Raw genomic sequence first — 20,230 nt, forward strand, 5'->3', positions numbered from 1 at the left:
ATTAATCAAACGGCGAACAAACGGAACTATGGCCAAAGCAGAGCGACTTTCAATAATTATAAAGAAAATCTGTTTATACTTATTCTCCTCAACGCTCAGGAAGCGTTAAAAATGAAACGTGTCCCCCTCAGACCAGCAGCGAGCAGAGCGGTTTATTATCATCACAATCACAGGAATACAACCGTGACATACGTTACACAACAAAACACACTGATAAGATGAGACCGTGGAGGCGCTCGCACCGCAACCGCTGCCCCGCGGCGCTTTTCGGGAGGAACTCGGACTCGGACGCGGTCGCGGTCGCGGACGGAGTCGCCGGCTGACTCGACTTCCGGCCGCCGCGCCACCCGCGCCGCTCCAGCACCAGCGCGGGTGGCGAACGCCATCCGCTGGTGGTGTTATTAAAATAATAAAAACAACGATAATAATCATAATAAACCATCATAAAAATAATAATAATAACAACGATTACATACGCAGATTCCCTCTATCTATTTTCAGTTTATTTCATTTTATTTTTATGGTATTTTATTTTCAAGATTCAAGATTTTTTATTCGTCACATACATGTACATACTTTCATACATATATGCAGTGAAATGTATTGCAACGCACCCGGTGATAGCGCACAATATGTCCTAGGAAAAAAAATAAAAGTAGAAAATTCCTTTCTAATAGACCGACTAACTGACTCCTAAAACGTAATACACTCCTAAAACGTAATTTTATTCTACATATTTGTATTTTATTCTATAAGTATTCGACTTACTGTATTACGTTCTAGGAGTCAGTTAGTTGGGCTATTAGAAATTTTTCCTAGGACATATTGTGTGTTATCACCGGGTGCGTTGCATTACATTTCACTGCATCTATGTATGAAAGTATGTATTTGTACGTGACGAATAAAAATCTTGAATCTTGAATCTTGAATCTATAAACAGTCATATAATAATAATGAAATGATAATAAAAAATAATACTAAATATTGTTGCAGGCAGCAATACACAGGGTCCAGTTGATTTGTTTTAGGTATGTGTTACTTTTTTTTTTTTTTTTTTTTTTTTTTTGGTGTAATGCAGCAAAATCTACTGAGCTTATAAACATAAGGTAGTTGTTGTTATTTCCGGTGGGTGACTGGGTTCTTTTTTTTTTCTGTGTGAATAGTCACGTTTCTCACATTCTGTGGATGTTCCCTAGGTCCTCTTCAGTTCTTGTTGATATTTGACGCAAAAATCACTTTGATCGTCCATTGTTGTCTCTCTGAAAAAGATCAGGAATCATTTGTGAAGGATATCATCCATGTCATCTCCTTGTTGGTGTGTTTCTTCTCATGTATGATCCCTAGTGAACGTCCTCGTTGTTATCCTTTCCGGCTGGTGATTGGATTCTTTGTGAAGGACGTCGGGAATACTATCTCCTTCTTGCTGAAGTTATTGATGTTGTTTGTGTAGGTCTCAGAACATTTATCCCAGAGTGTGTGTTTTGCTGTGTTATGACCGGATGGACTTCACAGTGGAACTGAACCGTGATCTAAGCCCAATTCCAAAAAGAAAAATAATTTCCAGTCGACAGACGTCATCTATGACGTGTCTCGGGACCAATTTGTGGTGTGTTATCAAAATACGTAGTTTACCCTGAGTTAAAATCAGAATGAACTATGTGAAATGGAAAGAGGTTGTAACGCATTGTAACATAAATACATAAAAACACATGAATACATACAGTCACATAGAGAGTTAAGTAATTAAAATAAGTAAAATCCTTTCTTTTTCATTGTTGCTATGTGAAATTTGGTTATTTAATGTAAATAGGGACAGATACGTTTAAATTGCGCTAGTGAAATGGAAAGAAGTTATTGTCAACAGTTGTGTTTATTTGATTTTTTTTTTTATTGGTGCCATTGTTTTCTTCTCTTGAATGCCTTCCCAGAACAAAAAAAAAAAAAAAAAGTGCGTCATCCTAAGTGATTATGAAGTCACGTAGTGTCATGATCAATTTTTAGGTTGTTCTGATTCGTTCTGGGTTTTGGCGAGAGTTGCTCCTCGCAAGGATGTCGAATGAATGGAATTAACACACATTTTAACATGAATACAGAAAGACACAGACGGACATACAGACACATGGAAAGTTGCCTCCTTATATGGAGTACTATACTTTTTGTTTTCATGATTGCTGTGTTCAATTTGGCTATGTCATGTAAATACGGAAAGATGAATTCCAATTTGTCATTGAAAAGGGAAAGAAATGTTGAACGTTCTGTGTGATTTGTATGAAAACTAAAAATAAATGTGCGTGTTATTGTTCATGAAGTCACGTAGTTTCATCATCAATGTTTAGGTTACGTTGTGGTCGATGCGGCGCTCTCGCAAGAGTCACTCGTCGTCATGTCGTCGGATTAATAGAATCACACGGGCGAGAACATCAGTTCCCAAAGACACATGTGGACATACAGACACACAGAAAGCCCCTTAATTACAAGGAGCGCTGTCCTTTTATGTCACTGTTGATGTTAAATTTGGTTATTTCATTAACACGGCGATGGATGAATTCAAATGGCGTCATGATCGCTGAAATATGTTGGTATGACTTTGACATCGACGTCATTAGTCCCGATGTCTTTGATGCATACATGATCCGGTAATGTGTCAGTTTTATCTCGTTGATTCTTTCACTAATTGGAATGGGAATTGGTCAATATGTTTTTCGACATTAAGTCGTCCTTAATGACTTGACGTCCGGCGCATGGATCCAGATAGTTTATTAAACATAACAGGTAATTCCGAAGGGTATCAATCCTACATGAAGGCGGTCGATATAGAGCTGAAAATGTTGTGCTAATATGAGGCGCACAGAAGATTATGAATTTGATACTAGGAGATGGAGATGGATGGAGAAATTATGTGCATTTCTTGATCAATTTTAGAATAAACTCCAACGCCATCATGCTGCATTTTGTTCAGTTCGTAATATAATATGGGATGACTGTCATTGTATGAAAGGCGTGGTGGTTTGCTCTGTAATTCAATGTCTCGATGTCTTTTTGGGGTATTTTCTTTTGCTGACCATGTTTCTGTTAAAACGATGATCACATGTAATGTCTTCAACGTGATATTTCAGTCAATCAATGTTGTGCAAAGGTATAAAAAAAATGACTTTTCTGTTGGACTTTCCGAAGGCTCTATAAATGTCGTCATTTCGCTGAGGGAGTCTTCAATCATTGGTTTTGCGTGAAATGGCACTTAATGGAAAATCTTCAATAACAAGTCCTTTCATCCATCTGTTTGAGTGAAACGGCAGCTTTTCCCAAAGTCGACCCTTGTACTTTGTGGACTGTGCCAGCCAAGCTCATTTCAACGGGAATTGTCGTCTTGTGCCGCCATTACTTGTAACTATGTCCTCATCAGCCTCAATGACGGTTGCTTTTTCAAGTCGATTTTCTGAACGTGGTGGTGGACTTCTTTTGGTCTTTCCGACTCTTTCGTCGTCAAAATTAATGTATGCTTGTGAGGGAATTGTTCTGTCGTTGGTATAACTTGATCGGTGTTACCGTATTGCTGCGCCGTACTGTTGTATACTGTGCTGTATTATCCCACAAACACTACCTCACTTCATTCACATGCCACTTTAATGCACATATCTGTATACATAAATAGCCTATCCCATATACATAAGTCTATCCCATGTACGTAAGCCTGTTCCCTTTATCTATTCTATTTTATTTTATTTTATCTTGTTTTATTTTATTCTATATATTTTTATTTCATTCTTTAAGTATTCGACTCACTGTATTACGTTTTAGGAATCAGTTAGTTGGTCTAGTAGAAAGAAATTTTCTTAGGTAGCTACTGTGTTCAGTCGGGGACATATTGTGTGTAATCACCGGGTGCATTGCATTGACATTTCACTGCGTGTATGTATAAAAGTATGTATATGTATGTGACGAATAAACCTCTTGAATCTTGGATCTTGAATCTTGAACTACTTTTATAAATAGATTGAAGAGAGAGGTTTATTTGTTGCATACATACACTAAGTTCATACATATACATACGTTCATACATATTTGCAGTGAAATGTCTTTGCAACGCACCCGGAGATTATGCACAATAGTTTCTATACCGAACGTAATGGCTCACCTAATTCCTACCTAGCAACTAACTGAAACTGATTCCTAAAACGCAATGCAGTTAGTGAATAGAATAATATAAATAAAATACAATACAAATACAATAAGACTCAAAAAGATAATACAGAGTGGGGGGTACAAAACAGAAGTGAAGGAAATAGAGTTATATACGTATGTGGGATAGGCAAATATAAATTGTAGCAAATACTCCATTTACAAATCCGTCATTGACATTCACGTTTTCAAGAAGCATCACCCGTGCTTTTACACCCGATGTAAGGATCTTTCAAGACGTTTGCTGAAGACTTTGACATGATATCCTGTGTTTCTTTCCAATCTTACCAGTCGGTGCAATCTTTTGATTATGTTTCTCCACTTCTTTGTGTATGTGAACGTATGGGAATGTGCACCTGGTCCTTGTCCTCTTCACCCGTTTCACACTTGTTAAGTTACTTTTGTTTTAATTTTTCTTCCCCGTATACGACTCAGTTGATTTAGAAGTTTTTGTCTTTTTGTCGAACAATATCTGTTAGTTCCACGATGGCAAATTGATCCGTCCACGAGCTCCGCGCGTGGAACCAAAAGTCATGAAGACTTGATGACGAGATGTATCTCGTCAGGGTTTTCGGTCAATTTAGACGATATGCGATTCATTTCGTAATATAATGCTCGTATTAAATGAGATTTACCCATTTTCTCCACGTCTTTTTTTTAAAGCACCACTGACGTATTTTGTGGGACACAAGAGATTGTTTGACATTTAGTTTACACATCATGTCTAATGCATCTTGTTTCTTGATTCCATATGGCTTAGGTTCGATCGTACAATTTTGATCTTCCTGTAATTAAATCCTAATTTTTTTCACGTCTATCTTCAAGTTCAAGTTCAAGTTCAACAGATTATTTGTCACATACGTATCTCCTTTTATTTGTCATGTGATCGTTAGATTCTAGATGTTCCAATTCTGTTTGTGGACACAATTTGGCCGTTACATGGACATATTTGGACATAATTTAGTTACAGTGTCCTCGTGATGGAATTCATGTCCTTCCTCTATGTTTTTGCGATTGGGGGTTTCGCGATTTTCACTTACTCTGCGTTGTCGTTGTGTGTCAATAGCATCTGTCTGTAGCCCGGTGATTTCAAATATCGATTGGGTTCGGCAGAATGAATTATTACTGTGACAGAAATGACGACAGACAGATTAAATGTTCTTGTAGTAAGCTACACAACTACTCGTGAGTCATACTCATTTAGCCCTATTAGGTTCCTTGTGTGTGAATCAACAATTGCATACCCCGGTCCCTTCTTGATAATTGCACATGTATTACACAAAATAGTTAATAAACATGCATCATTTTCATTTAACAGTGATTTCTTATGTGCTCTATCGATTGGCATAGCTATATTATACAACGCATTGCAGCCAGTAAACGGTCTGCATACATTATTTTGAATGTTGTATTAAACATAATTTGTCTTGTTGGCAATTCTGTTATTGCAATATAATCTCTTCCTGAAACTTTATCGTTTATTCTACCAGACTTTTTCATATCCTGATAAGGATTATTTCCTTTAATCAAAACATCATCTCGTTCACTTTGTGTCCATGTGCAAACATTCTGAATCTCGTTTTTAAGAACTGCTGTTACACTCATGGCTGCACACTCTTTATTTCAAGAGTCTCCAAATTGTAAATCATCCTGGTGAAATGAGCGTCTTAACACTGAGGTGTATGGGGAATCAACACTTAGAATGAAAGTTTTTTCATTTGTGTTTTCTTCCATCCATTTTTTTTTTTTTTTTATATATTGCGACTGACCTTGACGACTGGATTTTTGGACAATTGCTTCTTATTGTCTTAGACTTTCTGCTATTTTTCAGCATCTGGAACAATAACAAAAACAACTTTTGTACTTTAATTTTAATAACATTACACTAACAATAATTTTAGAAATATAAAAATACATGTTAGTTGTAATTACTACTTTATTGTATTTTTTCTGTTAATAATGTAGAATTTGAAAGTTCAGTTTAATAGATTACTTGTCTATATTGTAATGCAGACAACATTTATGGAACTTTAACATTCATTTGTCATTGCAATTATTATGGAAGAATTTGTCAATACTACAAACACTTTCTGCCTTTTTTAGTTTGGGTGTATGAAAATGTTTATGCATGACTTTTATTTTAAAAAAAGTTGTTTATTTTTTAATTAAACAAAATATTTTCATTGTTATAACTTACCTTGTTGTATTAAGGTACATCCTAACTGTGGAGTCTCGGTAGGTGACGTTGTGCCTCGTATACGTCAATTGTATTATTTACAAAAGCAGTCGAAATTACGTAATCTTATAGGTTACTTTTTTCCTCGGATTACATTAACAATAATTTATGTTTTCTATAAAATATCCAAAATGTTGTGGTCTTTCTGTGAGTAATTACCATTGCAAGGCTTCTACTTTTCCAACGCCTCGCTGGATCTTGAACCCATCACTCAGTCGCACATTTCAGTGGATTCGACTTGAGGTGGTCATGAGTTTTTGTGGACAACTTTTTTTTGTATTTTCTGTTAATCTCCCGTTAATGTATCCTCTTGCTGCTAGCTTTGTACAGCACCTTATTACCTTAATAACATACCTCATTTGACTTCTTGAGTATATTAAGACTATCCTTAGTCTTGTTGTGTTGTTGTGTCTATTGTTGTTGTCTTTTTGCACTTTCATGTTATATGTCGTGTTACAAATATTACTTGCACAGTTGGAGTATGGGGAAACGCAATTTTGATCCTCTGTGTAATTACGTGTTGCATGGTACAATTGACAATAAAGTACACTTTGAACTTTGAACTTTGAACTTGAACTTTGAACTAATCCCGCAAAGTAATGGGGACTACGGAGATAATACATCAATTGAACAGATCTACTGACGTCTACCAGGTAAGAAGCTTTAGAAATAAACACGTAAATCGATAGTTGGTAACGTCAAACAAGTAGAGTGACAGACTCTAGACCGCACAATGGACACGGTCAAAATGGACAATCTCAATCGGAATCTATATGTTTATAGTAAATAGTATGATGACTTCATAAAGCATCTTATTGTAAATCTCATTTTATTCACTTTGCTTATGAACAGTGGCATGTCAGTCAAGCAAGACCAGCTGAGTATTTGGGATCAAAGTTATTCGGATTTCCACTAATATCTAATCCGTATGTGGATCAATTTAGATGAAATTTAAATCATTGTGACATACCGGTGTAAAATGACCTCAACTGTGTTTGTAGATTCTGTCATTATAGTGTTCCAGACACATTTAGCCGGATTGGATGTATGTTGGCGTGAGATGCATTGGAAATTCATTATGGCTCAGCCCTTATGAGCCCTAATTAATCAATACATGTAAGTAATACAGTCAAGAATAAATAAAAACTAAAAATGAATTGCATAAAAAAATGTTACATTTATTTTGCAAGAAAATGTGCCGCAATAAGGGCCAGGGCACTGGAAAGTATAGAGTGAATGTATATATATATATACATATATATATATATACATACATATATATATAGAGAGTATATATATATATATACAGTATATATATATATATATATATACTGTATATATATATACATATATATATATATATATATATATATATATGGGGGTCCTGAGGCCACCAAGGGGGGGTCTTGCCATAAATTAAGTTTGGGAATCCCTGATATAGGTCAGCCTATATGCCTATTGTTATTTTATTAAAACATTTTCCAAAGGCCGATATGCATCCATAAGCATATCTTTCGTATATCGTGGTCAATCATAAGCCTTTTTTTTTTAATATAAGGCCAACATTATGTAAATGAGCATCTCAGAGGACGTGGCTGGAGTGTGGGCAAACACCTGTTTCACTCTCTTCTGCTTCCGCTAGAGGGAGCAAGAAGGACGCGCTTTGTTAAATGAGCCTCGTGGGACATTCAACTCAAATCCTCATGGAGGTTGGATATTGTCCTTACAGCCCAAATGGTATTTTGTTATACAGGTATCCTGTGGTTCCTCTCCGAACCCTGTTTTTTTTTTTTGTTTTCTTTTTTTTTTTATGATAAAGAAGGACAGCTAGTCCTTTGGTGATACTGTCCAGAGGATTATTGTTATCACAGGCCCTCAGATCCCAGTATTACCATAGGGGACAATGGCCCACCTTGCTCAGGGTAAAACTCCAAGAGCTGGGGACTGACCCAGTGGAGCTCAAACGAGGCCAAATTAATAAAGATGACACTCCACAGCTGTCACGCCCTGTCTGTGTGTACAGTGTGTGTGTGTGTGTGTGTGTGCGTGCGTGTGTTTTAACGAGAGAGAGTGCCCATGTATTCGTGCCAGCGTGTCTCCATTTGCAGGACGGGGGTTAATTGGGGGTGTGTGTCCGTGGCAGAGCGGGCTGACAGCCATGTCCGCTCCGTCACGCGGCCCGTCTGTCATCCCCGTTCACAGCCCAGTGGTGAACGTCCTCCTTCCTGTCTGAGTGAAGTGACACCGAGGGGAAGTCACTGGAGTGTCTCACGCCCGTGATCGTCTCTGTGAACATGTGCTTAATTTCACACGGATTCCCTGTGGGTCTCGCGTTTATTTTGTGATTCACACTGTGTCCTCCCGTCCCGCCGAACTTTTGTCTTTTTTACCAACTTCAGTGTCTTTTTGATGATGTTGATGTTTTCTTTGTTTGTGATTCTATGTCAGAATATGTTTCGAATAGTTTACCTATGCAATTTACAATCTACAATGAATTATCTACGAGTTTGGTTTTTCACAATTGTTGTTTATTGTATGTTGAAAAGTGTGGGGTCTGTCTGTCTGTCTTTATATCTACCTATCTATCGATCAAATTATCTATCCATCTATCTATCTATCTATCTATCTATCTATCTATCTATCTATCTATCTATCTATCTATCTATCTATCTATCTATCTATCTATCTATCTATCTATCTATCTATCTATCTATCTATCTATCGGTCTGTCTGTCTGTCTGTCTGTCTGTCTGTCTGTCAATACAGACTAAAGAAAAAATGACAGTACAAGCATGAAACACAAAAAAAACAAATATTTGAAGGTTGAAAGATCGGGTTGAATCTTCTCTTATCCGCTCTCAGTTGTGGATATCAAAAAAAGGATGGGCGTTTCAATTTCCAACCGCAAGAACAAACGAGTGGACGACCCCCCCCCACGGTCCTGATGCTTTCCAGCTCCTCGATGTGATGTGACACTGGTGTGACAGGAAGGACAGACTGTCAAGGTGCGAGAACACACACACACACACACACACACACACACACACACACGTACGACGGAGAGGCACTTTGCCACAAATCTGCTTGTTGCATGAAATCGAACCTCTAGACAGGGATCTGGTCATCCCTGCACAATGCCCGGGGAAGACACAACTGACACGACCGACGCTACCGGCACGAACACTCCTGACACTCCTGACACTGACACAACCTTTTTGTGTTGGGTTGCAATTGCGAACAATAGTCAAGTCAGATATATAATTATATCCCGTCCGACACCATCACATGGTTCACTGCAGCTCAACAGTCAACTGACACTACTGACCTGTCAGTCGGGTCTCCCGGGTCGGCTGGAGGCTCACGCTCGATATGCTGGTGTGTGATGGTCTGCTCTGCCACGGACACCATGAACACCTTTGGCTGCCTTCAGGTTCACACACACACACACACACACGCACACGCGCCCACACACACACACACACACACACACACACACACACACACACACGCACAAGGTTGCTGATTTCAGTTCAGTTCACCCTTTATTGTATTGTATTGACAGAAGATAGACGGACAGACAGACAGACTGACAGACACACAGACTGATAGACAGACAGACATATTTTTATTTTATTTAAAGGAGAAATCTTATTATTATTATTTGAATGACACGAGCGTCATTCAAATAATACAATTTCTCACAACCTGGAGTGTACATATTTATTCATGTTTCAAAATAAAAGCACAAAGAATTGCTCACAGGAACAGCGACATGTAGCAGCATTCCTCCTTCGTGCTTCTGTCTCACCCTTTCCCTTTGTCCCTCACTCATAATCTCCCTTCCATATGTCTTGCTTTCAAATCGCTTTGTCCCCAGACCCCCCCATCCTCCTCTTCCCCCTCCTCTCCCTCTCTCCCTCTCTCCCTCGCTCTCTCTCATTCTCTCTCTCCCGCCCCCTCTCTCTCTCTCTCTCTCTCTCTCTCTCTCTCTCTCTCTCTCTCCTCCTCCACCCTCTTGAGCTAGTCATCACATCCAGGAGAAAGGCTGAGTGCTAATTGGAGCCTCTCCCCTGGGAACATGGAGCATCATCCTTGTCCTGGCTGTTTATCGGCTAATGTGATTGCCACGGCGGGGCCCAAATCATAGCAATACCCAAATAATGAACATACTTAATATTCTTCTCTCCGACAGGGAAGAAGGGACTCTTGTAACCTGTGGCACGTAGAAGAAGAAAAAAAATACAAGGGCAATCGCACGGAACCCACCCACTCCCCTCCCCCCAAATAAACATAAGCGCGTTTGGGGAACATCACGTATCCAAAAGGCTGGAAAGGGAGAAGTTGTGGTTATTTCTGGAGTGAGTGGCACCCGTGTCATCGGTGCCTCGACCTGAATCACATGGCTGACCCGGCCCCCCAGCTGCGCGCTCCTTCTATTTGCGGCACAATTTACAGAATGCGGAGGGTGGAATACTAATTTTACCTCAAAACCAAAATAATGCATTTGTTTAGTCCAATTTATACCGGTTGTTCATTCGTTTTAAAGCGAACAAGTAAGCAATTATATACAATGTGCTTCAAGGAGAGGACGATATGACTTTAAAGGCACATATACATGTGTACATTGATGCACAAATACCCATACCCATACTCACAACAAAACAAAATTACTGTGAAGAAACCCTGATTTCTGCTCCTAAACGCATACACAATGTACACACGCACACATCTTATTTACATTATCAAAGGTACTATTTCCGGAGATTTCTTGAAAAGCTCATATTTTTAATTTGTTGTTGTTTTTTTAATATTATTTTTATATTATTCATGTTACACTATGTGTTGTGGAGCAAGCGTGCACTAATCAGAGCAGCGCAAAAAAAACAACAACAACTAAAAAAATAGTGACTGGCTGAGTGATTGGAAAATCAGCCCGATTGCTCATTAATTAAATGAGTTTTCTCATTTATTCAAACGTTCAGAGAATCCATGCAGTTGAGAATCAAAACAACGTTAGCACCCAACAGGCGCTGTGACTGGCGTTCATTTCCAGTGTTTTCATTTTTTTTATGGTGCATATTTGACAGCATTGCCAACAGTGTTATGATGGGTTTTTTTTAACATCAGTCATATTGTAATTCACTGATCATTTATTTCGTTCTCATGTCTTTGATTTTGCTACCGTTGTGTTATTCTGTCACAGTGTTCTATAATGCAAGCATTGTGAATGTATTCCCTTGTCGAATTTGCCTTTTGTTTCTGGGCTGTGTTTAAAACGGTCTTCTCTCATTTTAATCATATTTTGGAATTTTTCCCAAAAGCACAATGCGTATCCCCCGAACACTATTCAAGAGACCAAAACCAAACAATTACGCCTGTAACAACCTCGGAGGCCGGGAAGACAAGAGTCTAAACCACAGGCTCCCATTCAGAGCTTTATTCAAATGGAAATCAGCCGTGCTTCAAATGGAGGGGGCTGCCATTACGGGCTATCTGCGCTGCAATCAGGGGTTAAAATGCCCAATAATGTGATTCAAACTACACGCTGCGTGGATCCAATACAGACTCTAACCGTTCCACCCACTTGGTCGGGATCTCTAGCCGCGCAATATGGAATTTGTTCCAACATGGACATTGGAGCATTTTTTTTACATTTGCAGTTGCTTTTCAGACCCAATTCTGTAATAAGCTGTTGAAAAGCAGCGTTGATGCATCCACGTGCATATCATTATATACATATTCATTAATGTTGTGCAGGAAATATCCATACTATATTTATATTTATACCCACAGTCAATACTAGCAACCATACTGTCACTCATAGCCCCCTGCCATAGCCTTTTCATTCAGCCTTTTATCCTGGGCATAGAATCACTTTTGTATATTCTGTATATTTTTGTAGATTTTGTTTTGGGCTTTTTTCGACTGTTTTGTTGGGTTTTTTTCTGCCACTTAACGCTCCAACTTTGTATAAAAGAATGTAGTTGGCCAAATAAACAGATTCAGATTCTTCGCTGCAGGAAAACAGTGAATTTTTCAGTATTATAGTATACATAATTACTATCATATAGTAAATATGTACAAGGATGAATATACGCTTTGAAGGATGGTGTGATCTCCCAATGTGCTTCTCACCCCCATAATTATTAAATGTCATATGTGTCATATGTGTTGGGTTATATTAAAATAATCATATTTTCCTCAGATAATCACACACAGAGATAATGTATTTGCATTAACGCCAGTTTGAAAACACCAAGATGTCATTAGACCCAGTTATTTATGTAATTCATCAAATTTCTGTTTAGTCAATATGTCATTGGAAACCATTTATGCCTTTCTCCTGTTCCACTCCCTATGACCTTCACTCGAATAAAAATGTTTGATTTGAGTAACATTTTATTACTCGGCTCCCTGGACCGGAACAGAAAACGACCGGCGTTTTTGTATTAGATGGGCAAACAAAGCTCTGTGGACACAATTAAACGCCCATTAGGTTTGCTTGCAAAGCACTTTGTATGGGTTCGAGCCTCCACCATCCCACCGCAATGATACCGTGATGACTGGACTCTGGTCCGTCCTCCAAAGCTCATACATCACAGGTTTAATGGAGACGCCTTTTCTGCTGCCACTGGCACCGTTCCCCCTCCTCCCTCCCTGTTTCCTTTAGTATATTTATATATTTATGTATCTATGTATGTGTGTGTGTATGTGTGTGTGTATATACTGTATGTATGTATATATGTATATCTGTATGTCTGTCTGTCTATCCGTCCATCTATCCGTCTGACTGTCTCTCTGTCTGTCTATCTATCTATCTCTCTCTCTCTCTCTCTCGCTCTCTCTCTCACAGACACACATCTATAAAATCCATTTTTATCGGACTCTAATCACCACAGGACACTCCTGTACGTCGCGGAACATCGTATTTACATGCGGGATCAACAGGAGAAGTGGCATTCAGATGTATCAACTCGATCTCCTCCCGGAGAACAGGTGTCTCCGTGCGACACGTCAATTCATCAGCCGCAGCCCAACAATGAAACTCCCGAGTCGGTCCGCCGTCACCTTTGACCCCGCCCATATTTGTAGAAGAGCGATGGGTCTTGAACCACGACGAACCCCAGAGCGAGTCAAACAGCCAAGCCACGCTCAGCCGACATTAACTACCACCCGTCACTGGACGTGGGTGTGTTGAAGTCAACCCAGCCAACCGGTACGGAGAGGAATGTATAAATTTTGAGTGCAGAGAAAATTATTATTATTTTTATTATTTTTATTATTACTATTATTATTATTATTATTAAGCAACAAGACCGCCTGCCTTGAGACATAAACAATAAACATTATACCTGGGAGTATAAGCAGCCAATAAGCTCAGCAATATCTACCACATGCACGCACGCACACACACACACACACACACACACACAGGCACACACACACACGCACACACACACACACACACAAAGTAAATAATGTTAGCCGAGTGACCTTGTCTAGTTTTGAAAAATCCTCGTTTCCATGGCGATGTGCCTGAAATGCTAACAAAGAAGCTGCAGCCTTCATAATCTTCGTGCTTTCTAAACTCACATTCTTTTTCTCCGGCACAATAGGAGAAGGCCTTGTGCGGTGTCCCAGCGCGGCGGCCACAGGAGCTGATGAAAAGGAAGGAAGGCGAGAGAGAAAAATAATATAGTCGGACAACATTAAAATAACAGACGCCGGATGCAGGAGGCTATGACACAACATTGAGTGAATAATAAAAAAAGAGTCCCGTCTTCATGACTTTTATCCACATATGGTGGAAGGTTTGGCCTGTACTCGTCGCCCTGAGGCCACAAGCTGTGAAGTGACTAGAAATGTCGGGCTGCAGCGGCTGTAGGTGTTAATTGAAAGAATCACCCCCGAGCTCAGCGTGACGCTCTATGGATTGTCTCCAGTCGGGTCGCTTATGGTCTGTAGCATTCTGTGTTTCCTGTATTTGTTGTTGTGGAAGGGTGGATGCTTCTTGACTGGGGCGCACTCTTTTTTTTTTTTTTTTTTAAACGATCATTGATGTCCGTCTTATTTCTTATTTTATTTCTTATCATTGTATTTTTATTTATTTATTCTATTTTAGTCTATTTTTGTGTGGCATAATGAGCACCTTCTCCTTTGTTAGAAAAAAAAAACAGTACATGGATGATTTTGTTCCATTGGCCTTAAACCCTAGGAATGGATGAACAGTTTGCCACAATGCTCCTTGCTTACATGTGGGCACGGATCATCACTTTTCATTTCATTATTATTATTTATTTGCAATAATCAGGCAGATGAAGGTATAACTGTAAACGATAGGCTATCACTATAAGGTTGTTTATTCTCATTTTAAAACACAAAAAAACTGATCCCTAGAGAAGGAAGACCTGGTGCAGCAGGACAGGTAGTGTTGTTTTCTACTTCCGTGGTTTTGAGACGTTGGTCTCAGCGTTCTCTCAAACACTCACACATAGTTTCGTTCCAGAACCTGAACTCATTCATAACGGTTTGACCAAGACCAAGAGTTTCCAGAAAAATAATCTTTGATTCCAACCACAATTTGCAATTCACCGTTTGCACAAGGGTTATCGGCATGGCGACCGGACAATCTGTGCTCGGAAGGTGGATTTGCAGCGATTGAACTTTATTTAACCCCTGCATTCGTCATTATAAGGAACAAACATCAACACGTTTATCACGCAGTCATGCAGCTGGGCTCTGGATCACAAAGTGTCCTGGGAGATGAAAGTAGTCTTCCGTGATTGGCAGGTTTGATGCCGTGATTCGAGGGGCCAGAGGCTGGATTTCTATTACCAGGTGAGTACACAACACGGCCGTGCCTGGAATGAAAGCGGGTAAGTAGGCGACTGTAGGCATGAGGATGAAAACACGTTTGGGAAAGCGATGTCACAACTGAGCAAACCCCGCCGCAATACCTGCAATGAAAACAAACCCGGAACGCTGATGTGATAGGAAATCATTATTCAAATCGGCGTCGCGCGTACAAAGTAATTACAATTACAACGCACTTGCTGGGAAATGTGAACAAGGTGATTGGGGGTGAGGGGTTGGGTGTGGGGAGGGGGGCAGGTGAAACATTAAAAATAAACCTGATTTCACAACCCTTCTTCCCGCTGACAGAGGTAGGGCGTGTGATTGTAGGTAAAGCGACTTTTGAGTTTCATAGCAGTCAGGTTTATTTGCCTCCATTGTCAGTCCGCGCAGCCCTGCAGGTGGCCGCGAGGCGAATTAATTATTCCCCGGCCGTGAATCAGTGCGCGGGGCTGCAAGGCATGGACTAAGCACATGCGCGCGGCTCCGGCGCGGTTTCCGAGGCGCATTGTATCACGACTGTCCCATAATACATACATGTCTGGCGTCGAGCGCGTAAGGATAGAAAAAAAAATTGGAAGCCTTGGATTTTTCTTTTTCTCTCACGAATATGTTTTTCAATATAACTGTGCAGGCACTTGTTATTATTATAGTCAAATTCTGCCGTGCTACTCATCCCACAATTTTTTAATCACATGCACGTGAAATATATTAAAACGACCGGCTCCATGTCAGCGGTTATGCTTTAACTTTGTGGAAGCATTCAGCCAGCGGTTTAGGAAATATTCCACTTTTTGTGCCCGTGCTTTGCCATTTGAGTGCGGCAAAGAAATCCAGTTGTCATGGGAACATATGCAAACATTACTGCCCACATAGCCACGCACATACATACACATACATACATACACGTACATATGCCACACCCATGGCCAGCACTTTTTTTTTTAACCAATTTCACCAGGAATTGTCTAGTTTTGTTTTGTAACGCTGTTCAATTTCTATTCATCTACCTTCCTGTTAAATGAATACATCCATGGGCTCTCCATTACGGGTTTCCTCTCTCACGGGTTCCCTCATCTCTTTGCATCCCTTTCTCTCTCCCATTATCCCCGCGTCCTCCGGTCTGCTTTGTATTCGCCGTGGTTTTGCTCGGTGCTCGCCCCAAGTTGAATACCCACTGAACCACCAGCCCAAATCTGTCCGATTGTTTTTCCGCCGTGTTCAGCCACGATAACGGTTGTCCTTATGTGAGCAAATGGTGCATGAAGAGGATTCTACCCACTGACCATGACATGTGTTTATCACTCCCCGACCAGCCAAGTGTGCTGTTGTACGCTGAGTAAATCTCCAGAAAGGGCAGTGGACGTTCATGCAAGAAACTACTGATCACCTTCGCAGCCACACGCGTACCAAAACAGAACGTCTGACCAGCGGGATAGGGCCAGTGGCTGACATTATCAATTAATTCACTCGTAGTTGATGTCGATGCCTTTTTTATTTTTTGCGCTGTTTAGCAAACAATAGCGCCTGAGATAATTCAAATGAAGTTACCCATTGTCATTAAGGCTTTTAACATCCATTTTAAAACTGGGATTGGTCTTGTTTATGTGACTCCTTACAAAACCACTCCGAGCCATATCAATAATAATCAGGAAATAGGAAAGCAGTGTGTGGTCGTTGGCGTGTTTTGGCTCTGGCCGCTCGGTTTTCCTCTGGTTTTATTTTGCAGCGAGTAATAAAGTTATTCAGGGGAAACAAATTGGAGTAAAAGTCCACAGAAATACAACGACTCAAGGAAAGTCCACATACTCCCAAATAATACTACAAAGTATTTTTACTTTGTCACTTTACACAACGTCCAGGTGATAAACTCAGCTCAGGGTCACCAGTGTCCCAGTGTCTTAGTATCAGCCTGTCAGAGATGATGATCCAGAATACACCTGGAAACCCCATCAGCACCCTGCACACTGACGATGATGATCCTTTCCTCTGTTTTTAGGATCAAGGCACTTTGCTTCCTTTCACCGAAAGGCGTCCTCTTCTCTCCCCAACGAATGGTCACTTCCAGCACGGCAAAGACACAAGGAAATTTGTTCTCAGTGTGCTCTTTCCATTCTTGGGGGATCCTGGGCTTCCAGATCCACCTGCAAATTGGAGCAAAACAAACATGATTAAGAGCAGTTTGTTTTTCCAGCGTCCTCCCCTGGAGTTTGGTCTGGTAATATGCACAACATTTGTCTCCCGAAATGGAACATAAATGAACAACGTGGCACTTAATGTGCCCGCCGTCAGGAGAAAGAACTTGATGAATAACATTTATGTTAACAACACCCCACGTATCTGCCGATCTGTTCAGCTCCCGTGTTTTGTGTGCACTGACAGTCTATTTTCCTAGAACAGGCTTTTGCAGAATTTTAACGTGATATAAATGAAATGATCGAATGCAAATACTCCAGAAATAAGTTTTCATGCGCGTAATGACTTATTCAACAGGGTTTGAAATGGTATTAAGATCAATTGGCGACACCTGTGTTCTCAAAGGCAGTTCTTTGTTTGAAGCGCATCTCCCTGATGTGCTGCGCTGGCACTGACGGACGCTTCATATGAAAATCCCCCGGTAGCCAGTTGGGTGTGTTTGAAGGGCAGGTTGGAAACGACAAGGGCTGTTGTTGCTATTTAAAATGTACATTTATTATTATGATTATTAATAATCATAATAATAATATTAAACACCGCTGCAGGCAGCAATACATGGGGTCCAGGGTGGTCGACCCTGCGTTAAAGTTCTATGGACGAGTGTGCTTTGGCTCTGTGTTGTGTCTTGTGACTGCAGAAGTTCATTTGTTCGGGCCTGGTTACAGTGTGATTCTATGACCGGGTGGTGTTTGTGGCAGCGGCGGTCATCATTCTGAAGTAGGGCTGCATGATTATGGCTGAAATGATAATCCCGATTATTTATCACGATTATCAATCGATTTTGGGGAACATAATTGTTTTATGTCACTTTGTAAAGGTAGGTAGGTGGTTGAGGTAAGTGGTTTAATTGACTTCAGTTGTAGAGGATATATAATGAAATAAATTTTGTGTAGTGGGCAACATTTTTGTTGTAAATTACAACAAATGTTTGAGGCATCTGGAAGGGAACCCAAAAACACATGTGTGCTCCCTAACTGCCTGTGTTTGTTGTTACCAGTAATTACAATTCAGGGAGTGTGTATACATTGATGTCGCTGTAATGTCTATAAATTACAACAGTGATGTAATTGGGTTTTTATCTTGTGAAACTTACTCCGGTGCGTGTCGGTTGTCCTCGGAAGCATAAATATTCGTGACGTTAAATATGCTGCGCTTTGTTTAATCCAATTGTCTTCTGCTAATACCTAACACCTGCTAATACCTTGTTTTTTTTCAAACATAAGAAAATGTAATAGTAACGTTGTAAACTTTGCACGGTTGAGAGTTTGTATGTTTGTATATTTCTTCTGTCGCGTGATCCGTGTACTCCGTCACCCCGCGTATTGTGCGCCGTGCGTGGCGCCATCTCGGTGAGGCGGTCGATTGTTGATCACAAACTCCATCCACCCGACCGAACCGCCCACCCGGATGAAACCAGAACGACGCCACGTTGGAACTGCCCCGAAATACAAATCTTATTCAGATTGCCTGTGGGTTAGTCGGCTCCACGACATCCATAGAGTTCTGTCCGTAAAGCCGTCGATTGCACATTCGCGCACATTGCGGCTCCGATAAAATATGTAGAGAGATTTTATTTTTTATTTTTTTACTCATTTATTCCTCCATAATGGACCGATCTGGATCGAACTTGGATGGCGGCATGCCGGGGCCGCCGCGAACACGCGTTGCGTCCATCTCGCCTGTGAGGGCGGCGGGGACCCCTGGCGTCCACAAGCTACTGGCGTCGGTTTTTCGTGGACAATAGCAACGGCGCTGCACCCCTAATCACGAATCATCACGTCTGTGAGATGCAATGCTTTGGGCCTGTATACGAATTGTACGAGTGACACCGGGGAAGAAAGGGTGGGGGTCTTGCTGAATGAGGGGTGGATGCGAGCGGGGGGCGGGGGCGGGGGCGGGGGGGGGGGCACCCGGGGGGGGGGGGGGGGGGGGCACCGGAGCACCTCAGACCACGTGACCAAGCGCGCGCGGCGACGCCTTTATAAGCGCACTTCTCTGAGCGCAGCCTCCACGCGCCGCCCTCCAGACCCATCCTCGTCGTCATTATCCCCCCAAAAAAAACCCCACATTATATGCATGAAATATTCCATGTCAAGCATAAATATTTCTGGGTCATGGACCAAGTTGCATGTGCTGAGAAATTGCAGGTAAGATCTATTTAGTGCGTTCGATTTTTGAGGTGACGGGTTTGTTGCTGCTGGTAATTGTTTTGTTGTGTTTTGTTTGGTTGTTTGTTTATTTGTTTGACGGATTGATTATGCGCTTTTGGATTCATTTACACTTCGACTTTCGAGGGGTCGGACTTGCAAAACGAAAAAAATAAATCGTAGTTTTGCAATCTCCCAGGTCACGACCCGTTAAATGACTGTTAATATTATTATTATTATTATTATTATTATTATCATCATTATTATTATTTTTATTATTATTATCATTATTATTATCATTATTATTGCTGTTGCTCCTGTTGTCGTTGTCATTATTATTATATTTTTAAATGGATAAAAGATTGGGGTAAGCCTAATTGATAAGGGTGTCCACACCCCAGGCTTCCCGGCTGCAACGTTTCATGCTTATTGACCTCCTTTAATTCATAAGACACGCTGCTGACCTACATAGTTAATGCAATGATTTCCCCCGGAGGCCGAACAGGTCTGTCATCAACTGCTCAGTTTCCCACTATTGTCTGGGCTGCATCTGCTGCACAGTCAGCTGGTTGATGCAGAGTGACATCTTTGTGATGGTGCCCAGCAACAAATCATGTCC

The sequence above is a fragment of the Zeus faber genome (assembly GCF_960531495.2).
Source record: "Zeus faber genome assembly, chromosome: 13".
NCBI lineage: Eukaryota > Metazoa > Chordata > Actinopteri > Zeiformes > Zeidae > Zeus > Zeus faber.